Source organism: Eulemur rufifrons, chromosome 4 (assembly GCF_041146395.1).
Source record: "Eulemur rufifrons isolate Redbay chromosome 4, OSU_ERuf_1, whole genome shotgun sequence".
NCBI classification, from domain to species: domain Eukaryota; kingdom Metazoa; phylum Chordata; class Mammalia; order Primates; family Lemuridae; genus Eulemur; species Eulemur rufifrons.
In genome coordinates, this window is record NC_090986.1 from 38,718,401 (window position 1) to 38,727,884 (window position 9,484).

General features: G+C 38.2%; 1 pseudogene; it reads right to left on the bottom strand.

Annotated features, from left to right (window-relative positions):
• Positions 1-8,658: 8,658 nt before the first annotated feature.
• Positions 8,659-8,790, bottom strand: LOC138383049 (U4 spliceosomal RNA; annotated as a pseudogene).
• Positions 8,791-9,484: the final 694 nt, after the last annotated feature.

Consider the following 9,484-nt stretch of genomic DNA (forward strand, 5'->3'; position numbering starts at 1 on the left):
GTCTACAGCTTAGTAGCACAAAGCTGGTCTCTGAGCACTTACTCTCTATAAAGAAACTCCAAATGTTTGGCCTTTGGGCTGTAAATATTGTGTCACCATTGATTTTTAACATATAAAGTGTATTTTCCTGAATGTCAAGTATTTTCAAAGTGCAGGTCCTCCCAAGAGCACAAAGTAGAAGGAATTAAAGATGGCTTAAAAGCTAGAGCTACAAGCAAGCAGGGAAGAAAGGCAAGGTAAAGAAGAAAGGAAAGGAAGGAATAAATGTGAACAATATTCCAAGCATTGTGTTCTCTTTCATGGTTTAGTTTAAAATGTTACATGAAAATTTATCTCATTGTCACAAAGACATTTCAGCACCAATATTATCAGTTCCATTCCTTTACAATACCAACTATGTTCTGAAACACTACATATAGCATTACGGCAAAATCTCTTTGTAAGAATGTGATCTCATTCATTTCTATGTCTCTTTAGTTACCCGTCATAGTAAATACATGCAAAAAGTATTTGGTAAGTGAATAAATTCTACCAAATCATCCAATTCCCAAACAAATTATATTTCAAAGCAGCTGCCATCAAATACTCTGTTAAAACTTTTGTTCAAATTAGAAAATAAAGCTACTAGAAAATAATTCTGAGCAGTTGTTTATGCATAAAAAGTCTGACAAATATCACCTTCATTTCTTGGCATGGTGTTGAATACAGTAAGGTTTAAAGCAAATAAAGTGACGTTTTCTTGTTTTTTATAAGTTAGGAGGAATGTCCTGAGCTGTGTCCCAGACCTTCGGCCAATTCCCTTGCCCTTTCTTCATTAGCCTCCTGCATCAGGTCACAATCGGACCATCAAGGAGTTTCAACCTCCTAGATGCAAGCTGAGATGTCGCTGGGGATTCAGATGAGCTGGGGAGCTATTCCCTTTCCCTCACTCCACCAGATCCTCACCAGACAGATGCAACTGAAGTTAGAAAAAACCTCTTTATACAACGCATTTCCAATTTGCATTGGCCTGTGTGTGAAGCTAAAAGAAACAAAGATTTTGTCATCTATATTTTTTGTTTTAAAAAGGGACATAAATGTCACCAGACAAGCCTCCAAATCCCTCATTGCTTTATAAATCTTGAAATAATATATAAATATATAATGCAAATAATTACTCAATTTCAAAAGAGTTTAAAATGTACACTTCTAGCTTGAAAGTCCAAAGAAATAAAATTGCAAAGCTAGTGCATTGCTGGAAGGACTGGAAGGACGTCTAAGGGAATAGATTTTTAAAAGCAAGCATATCAACTCACTTATATAAAAGATTAGGAGTAAATATTAAAACCGTCCTCCTTCAACTTCATTCAAATTACTAACCTCTTATAAATCTCTGCTGGCTGGCTTGGCAGTTCTATGGTCGCTGTTTGTGATTCTTACAATCCATTTATCCCATGCCCCCGCTCTGAGCCTCATCCTCTATCTCCTGTAATTGTTTCTGACCGTCACTAATTAACTGGGAAAATGCGTTAATATCTATCCTTCAGCAGTTTATCTAGCAATAAATATTTGTTCCTTAATCACGCTATATCTATACTTAATATGACTTCTATACATGTTCTCTAAAGACATTTTTCAGACTGCTAATAAGAAACAGTTTGATTATTTTTAATTCTATATAAAAGGTAAAGGAATTTATTCTGACTCAGTTCAATGTAAACCAACCAGTATTAACTAAGCTCTCCTCATTATCTTCAGCTAAATGATGAGGTGGGTCACCAAAAGAAAAGCAAAGGAAATTAGCCTTTGCCAAGGAATGGAGAAACCTCAGGCCCACCTTATCATGGAGTAACTGTGTAACCTTTGGCCAATCACTTCTCTGGCCTCTAGTTTCTTTAAATTAAAATAACTAGTCTGAATGGATATTAAGGTCTCCTCAGTATTTCAAATAATTCCTGTGTCTTCTGAGCCTTTAAGACTGTAAGTTTTTTAATCATCCTCTAAGTGTATAGGAAAATGAGGTACAGACCAAAGAAAATGAAAAATAAAATTGAAGGACAAATTGGTACGCAATATATATTTGTTCATTGTTTGGCAACAAAAGAAAAATCTAAAGTCAAACAATGAACAAATATATGTTGTGTATGGTTATGAGACTACAAGTATTATATTTGTAAGAAAGGGGAGATATTTCCTTTTTATTCTATTTTATTCAGAAAACTGACTTATTTGTATACATGACAAATAGTCTGAAACAGTGATAACAATAGGTTTAACCCAAAATTATGTTAAAACAGAGATAATGCCCAGGCCATTCTCTGAGAAAGTTTAGGACATTTAGGGTTCTTAGTTGCAGTAATAAAACTCTAAATGGGCATAAACCAAAGTTATAAACCCAAATTCTACCTGATATCTACATGAAAAAAAAATGACAGGCTCACATCGTAGATATGACATGGCAATTTTAACTATAAAAATAATCAGACTGAGGTTAGCAATGATGTCCTTATGAAGTGGCATCATATTGATAAAATTTTATTTCATCATTAATTATTCCTTCAATACATTAATCACTAAGACTGTACACATACTCCAGGCTGGGCATCTTAAAATCCCTTTCGGGAATTTATTGTCCTTTAGATAAACAGCTTCCATGGATGGTATTTTGTTTTTCTCACTTTGCTTTCTCGATCACATTTGATTATCTGATACTAATATATTCAGTACACAGTTTAGGAAGAAAATATGTCCCTCACTTGATTACATTAGATAAAATAGTTTAAGCACACATTGTTTGCCTATAACTATCCTAATTTAATGGTTAATATTTAGTATTAAAAGCTAATATTCATTCATTTATTCATTGATACCTAACTTTGTGCCATACATTGTTCAAACAGCTATTCCTACATTGCTAACCAGAACAGAAAAATATTCCTTTGCCTTCTGGCAACTGACATTCCAGTGTTGGGAAAGCAGGTAATAAACATAATAAACACAAAAATTGAAAGTGCTGTTTAAAAAGTGCAGTACCTATGTGGGACTATTTTTCCCTATATAGAGGTTCAGTCTTGATTATGAATAATGCATCTTGCTTCCACAAAGCATTCAGATACGGATATAATTAGACTCATTTCTGAGGTCCTCCTATAGTTCATGCATCAAACACAGGCCCTTCAGGCAGCTGTGTTTGGGTCTATAGGCATGGGATGTTAAAGAAATGAGCACAGTCATGCTAACACTGCCCTCACTCCCTTACAGATGTAGGATGACAGTGATTGCCCAAGGCATTCTAATTACAAAGTATTTAGTAGTCAGGATCTAGCACACACCTGCCAGAAATTTGAGAGGAGAGACTCTGCACTAGGATTTTTATCTTACACAGGAACTCAGCTGGAAGCCAAGTTCTAAAGAGGCTGGTGGCTGCATAAAAACCACATGCTCTCAGAGTTTGGTTGGAGGTCCCTGGAATTCTCCCCTTAAAGATGTGTCTCAACAGTCCACAAGGATCAGCCATAGGCCTTGTGAATGAGTGTGTGCTTCCGACACAACTTGGAATTAGAAACATGATTTACAAAGCCAGATGACTATACATCTCACCTGGACATACATACATCTGAAGGGTTTTCCAAATGAAGTATGTGGGTTGTTTCCAGAAAAAGATAACGTTTGGTTGAGAGTTATACACTACTACCAAAGTACTGCAAACGAATGGTTTTGAAATTACATAACAGGTATATGTTTAAATGGCTCCTCAAATTTAAAACTGACCATGTTAAATTGTATTAAAGTAAAAATGCAAACTTCATAATGGCTTGGAAAAATTTGTCATTGAAATGAAAAATTTGTAAACATTTTTCCAAGAAGATAAAAATTTTTAAATCCACATGTCTGCTGTCATTGCTTCCATTTTTGTAGATCAAGTCCTCTATTCACTAACACTTTAGATTTTTAGTATGATACTGTTTTTGAAATGCTGTCTCATACAAAAATACCAGAAAGCAGGAGGAAATCCATAAAATGAATCTGCTTCCAGACTGTCAGAGTAAATTTGGAAAAAAAAGAGTCATCCATTTGCTTATTGCATATACCTGCTGTGTTAATCTGATAATAATAGGAGATATAAATAATTAACTGCTACCTCATATGCTACTTTGTAGGTGGAAATCAGGAATCTCATTTTGCCCATGATCAAGTTAATGAAGCAGAGCCATATAAAACCTAAAATTCATTTTTTTTTCCTTGCAACTTAGAGAATGCAAATTCCCATATGACTTGTACTGGAATTTTACCTTATTCATTGAATTTCTACTCACTTGTCTGTATAGATCTTGTTTGTCATCACATTATCTGTAAAATATTACTATGGAAATATTTCAAATGATAAAGTTAGGGACCAGACAGGACTAGAAATATTATGGAGCCCATGTGCCTGCCTTGTAGCAATATCTCCTCTCAGACACTCCAGACAAGCTCATATCGATCCCCTTTTAAAGATATTACCTGAAAAAGACTCTAAAACTTCCCTCTCTGGAAAGAACAACTTAGCATTTTTAATGTATTTTCTTTCTTTTTATTTTTGGAGACAGAGTCTTGCTTTGTTGCCTGGGCTAGAGTGAGTGCCGTGGCGTCAGCCTCGCTCACAGCAACCTCACACTCCTGGGCTCCAGCGATCCTCCTGCCTCAGCCTCCCGAGTAGCTGGGACTACAGGCATGCACCACTATGCCCAGCTAATTTTTTCTATATATATATTTTTAGTTGGCCAGATAATTTCTTTCTATTTTTAGTAGAGATGGGGTCTCGCTCTTGCTCAGGCTGGTCTCGAACTCCTGACCTCAAGTGATCCACCCGCCTCGGCCTCCCAGAGTGCTAGAATTACAGGTGTGAGCCACTGCGCCCGGCCAAACTTAGCATTTTTAAATGTCATTATTTGGAAAATACACATTATATTGAACTCAAACTCATGTTGCCATAGTTTTCAATCAGTTTCTTTGGTCTGTTCTTCGCACAGATTGGGGGCAAGGGGGAGCAGCTATCGTCACAGGTTTATCATTTCCCAGGTAAATCCTACTATCAGACCACAGCCAGCCCCTCTCTTCATTTCTAGTGCAAATGTTCTGGCTCTGTTAACCGGACAGACCTATTTTCTAGTCCTTAAATCTTTACCGGCTATAAACCATTCTTTTTAGTATTATCATTATTATTATTTAGAGAATACTTTCTTAGTTTCTATAATCAAACCCATGTAGATAAGACCTTACATATTTAATACAGTGTGTTATCCCCGTACAAACAGAAAAAAACCTTTCTAAACCAATATGGCTGTTAATTTCTATACAATGCCAACTCAACGTGGTAAACTGAGATACTTTTTCCAAAGTTGACAGCATAGCTAAAGTTTCCAAAAATTCAGATTTCATATATATGTGTGTGTATATACATATATTTATATAAAAAGACCAATAATAGCAGCATGTTATACATCAATAGCAGAAACAGCTTTTCTAGGCTCTGCACTCAGCTAAATGAAATTATAGAGACATCAACTCAGAGCAGTCATGGTTGTATCTCTTAAAGTTTGTTTCATCCAGAAATACAGAAATCCTACCTCTAACTTCCTGGATATTAAGATTAGACTGTGTGGGTAATTTAGTTCAGAAGCAGAAACCGCCCAACGGAGACAGGACCCCTGGGGTAAGTCTCTGGATTTTTCTGCCTTTGAGCTGTAGAACCATCTCTGTCACCATGGACAGTGCCCTAGACTAGGTGGCCTCAGGAAAGAGGTCAATTTTCACCTTTCAGTCAGAGAATGCACTGGCTTTCAGATTTTGGTATGAGAATTTCTAAGGAAGTTTGGTAAGAGTGAAGGTTCTCTTTGTTGCAGTCTTCCCCCAGCCCCCCCCCCTCCCCGATTCCTACATGGGAGATCTGGGCCAGAACCACGAATCTGCATCTTTAACAAGCCTCTCTCCACAGTGCTACCTGCCCCTCTACTCCCTCTACTACCGCACCTGCCTCGGTGATTCCCAGGCACGTTCTCAGGGAATTACACTTGAAAGAGGATTTCCTCTATCTGTCATTATACTTTTCTTTTGGATTTCTTTCTGGGGAGAGAGGGTCATGAGTCCATATTGGACTGACCAGAAGCAGGACTTGACCTGAATTCAGAGAGTACAGACAAGGAAAGCTCCATAACAAAATAAAAAAATTAGCTGGGTATGTGGCATCTGCCTGTAGTCGTAGCTACTCAGGAGGCTGAAGCAGGAGGATCTCTCGAGCCCAGGAGTTTGAGGTTACAGTGAGCTGTGATCATGCCACTGCACTCCAGCCTGGCCTATAGAGTGAGCCCCTATCTCTAAATAACAAAATAAAATAATTTTAATATTTATAAAAGGTCTGGAATTCCACTCTTTTTCCTCTTCATTTCATTCTGCCTCTTTAGTGATCTTTTCTAAATAAATTTGAATTTCACACATCCCCACTCCCATCTGAAAATGTCTCAATGACCAATGCTCCTAGGATAGGGCATTCTTAACCTGTCCTAGGAAGACCTTCATGATCTGGGTGGCAGCCTCCTTTGCACCTTACACCTCTCACCCACTGCCCTCCAGACATCTTGCTTTCTTTCAGTTCTTCAAACAGGATTCCTCTTTCCTGCCACTGGGCCTTTGCACAGGACGTTTCATTTTCTGGTACTCTTCCCCTTCCTTTATCCTTGTTAATGCCCTCAGAAGCTTTCTCTGACTTAGATCAATTTCTCTCTGACTCTCTCTCCTCCCGCAGCACTAAATAACTTTTCTGTTACAGCACTTAGCAGAGCTAGTATTACCTTCACCTGCTTGCTCATCTAATTTTTGTCAGCTCTCCCCACCAGATGGTAAGCACCGTGAGAACAAGGATCACAACTGTAGCTTTACCTATCTCCAGCTCCTGCCACAATGCAGGACATAAAGTGGATCCTCAATAAATCTTTAAAGGTGGAGTTAATGAATGAAGATAATCTGAAGGTTTATTTCTAAAGATGTGGACCACTAACATACTCACTTTTTCCTGAGTTACTCAAAGAAATTGACACATATTGTTGGAAGTACCCTTACAATTGATACAGAAAATAATAGTCTACTTTCCTTCTGAATGGGATGTTTCACATTTAATTTCTCTTCTATTTTGCCTAATTGCAGAGAAATATCCCTTTTACAAGCAAGCCACTGAATCACAGCTTCAGCCATGGGCAGTGTGTATCTGATGAGTCCTAACTCAAGGCAAAGAGTACTAAGAAGTGCCCCGAAGGGCCAGGTTACACCATAACCTCACACAAGTGAATGATCTCCAATTTACTATACTATACAAATTATGGAATATGGATACTGGATTTGCAATAAGAAAAGGTCAGCCTTTGGAGGAAGTCACAGAATCCACAGAGAAAGGAGCTTACGCTGCTGGTGGCTGGGATGGCTCCCTGGGAAACAAAGATTCATGCAAATGAATTCTGAACCAGGCAGGCTTCTGCTCTGGTGTGCCTTTCAGCCACAGGATGCCTTTTCAGTCTTTTGGGCTGAAGCAATTTTTCTAGCCTGGTGCATAGCTAAGGATCTCACGTTTTACCTGACTCAACATGATCTATGTAAGACTTCGACTGAGAAGAAAGAAGTAATCAGAATGGTTGCAGAATTTTCCTCTTAGATTTGGAGGATAATATCAGCCATAAGCTGAAGCCCAGGTACTCTATTTAAATCAAGTATATGATAGAAAAGACATATTCTTCTTATGTTGAATGTGGCTCCCCAATAAGTAAAAATAATATATAATTAAATGACCTTATAGTGCATTTACATTTGCTTTTTAAAAAGGAAAAACTTAAAATATAGAGATTGCCTGTTATTTGCCTGTGCATCTTTGTGAAAGAATTATAAACTCCATTTTATGGCTGAGAGAAATGAAAAAGCAAGCTAATTAAAATAAGTTTAAAACTAATGTGTGTGGTGGAATAAGCTCAACTACCACAAAGTCTAGAAGCTTCACTGTCTTCGATGGACTACAGGCTTGCTACCTCAGGCAGCTTTTGGAGAGGTAGTGTAATATAAGAATCATGAACACAATGAGTTAACACACTATGTAAAATGCAGTACATACTTGCCTTCAATGATAATCCCTTCCTTATAAAATGATATGGAAGTTAGGATCCTTTCAGAAATGTCAACTCCAACTGGCTTTTAAAACTGGACATACGTCATCTCACATAACAGGGAGCCTTAGGTAGGGCGACCTCAGGGCATTACACAGGGCTACAACTCCACCTTTTGGCATTTCTCTTGGCCCTATGCCTTCTATACATATCAGCCTTGTTTTCAGACTGGCTTTCCTATTGGTTACAAGAGGGCTACCAGCAGCAGCTGGGACACACACTTCCTCATTCTTGTCCAGCTGAAAGAGAGAGCATATTTCTCTAGATTGAATCAAAAGCTCCCCTTCATCTGATTGGTCTAACTGGGTCACATGTCCACCAGAGTTGGACCAATGCCAGTTACGCACAAAACGCCAAGTGCTCCCTGCCTTCTCAGGGCGCTCCTCAAGCTGAAGATGGAGTCAGCGTCCCCTGAGTGCCATGGGCTGCCGGGGGAGGAATAGCTGCCTGAACAGAACTGGGATCCTGTTTGGTGGGAGGAAGAGAGGAGCTGCCACAGAGCATGCGATTAGTGGTATCCATTAAAAATGGCCCAAAGCAGTCTAGCTTTTAGTTCTATTTCAACTAGCAATAATTGCACCTCGGATAAACCTCATTGGCTACGATACTGCCACTGCGCAAAGCTTAGCTTTTAGTTCTAAAGCAAAAAACCATCCAGAGAAGAATTTTTAACAACACAAATTCTGATATGTTTACAATGCTTACCAATTGCATAGTTTAGGATACTTAATCACTAAAAACAATCCTTTATTCATCATTTCTGTTGGTTGTAATGTCCTTTACTTCCATTTTCAATGTTCCTTTCTGCTCATTAGATTTTGGACCCCTTGTTGCGTCTTCTACTTCATCAGAGAGCCCGCATGGCACCCGATCCATTGCTTTACATCCAGCAGGGACCAAACCGTTTGACTGACTGCTCAGTTCCAGCCAATTGGCTGCCTTACTTCTTGGCCTTTTGGCTAAGAGCAAGCACAGCATCAGCTTAGTCAGCGTGACATCTTCTATCCAGGGAGTCTTCCCTGTCCTGGCAGGAGGACAAACCCTACAGGCTAATTACTAAGCATGTGGTTTTTAATTAATAATGCCTATGATTAACATGGAACAATTTTTATCTAATACAGGGTATTATGTAGAATGAAAAAATATAAACGTCTGAAAACACGCTTTATTTTATGGAATAGAAGAAGCAAACATATCTTCAGCAGTTAAAACACACAGAAACACATAAACATGCACGCATGGGTCATGAAATTAAGGTTTCCTTGGTGTAGTGAATAAATTTGATCTAAGACAATTTTTATTATGAAGTATTGTGAAAG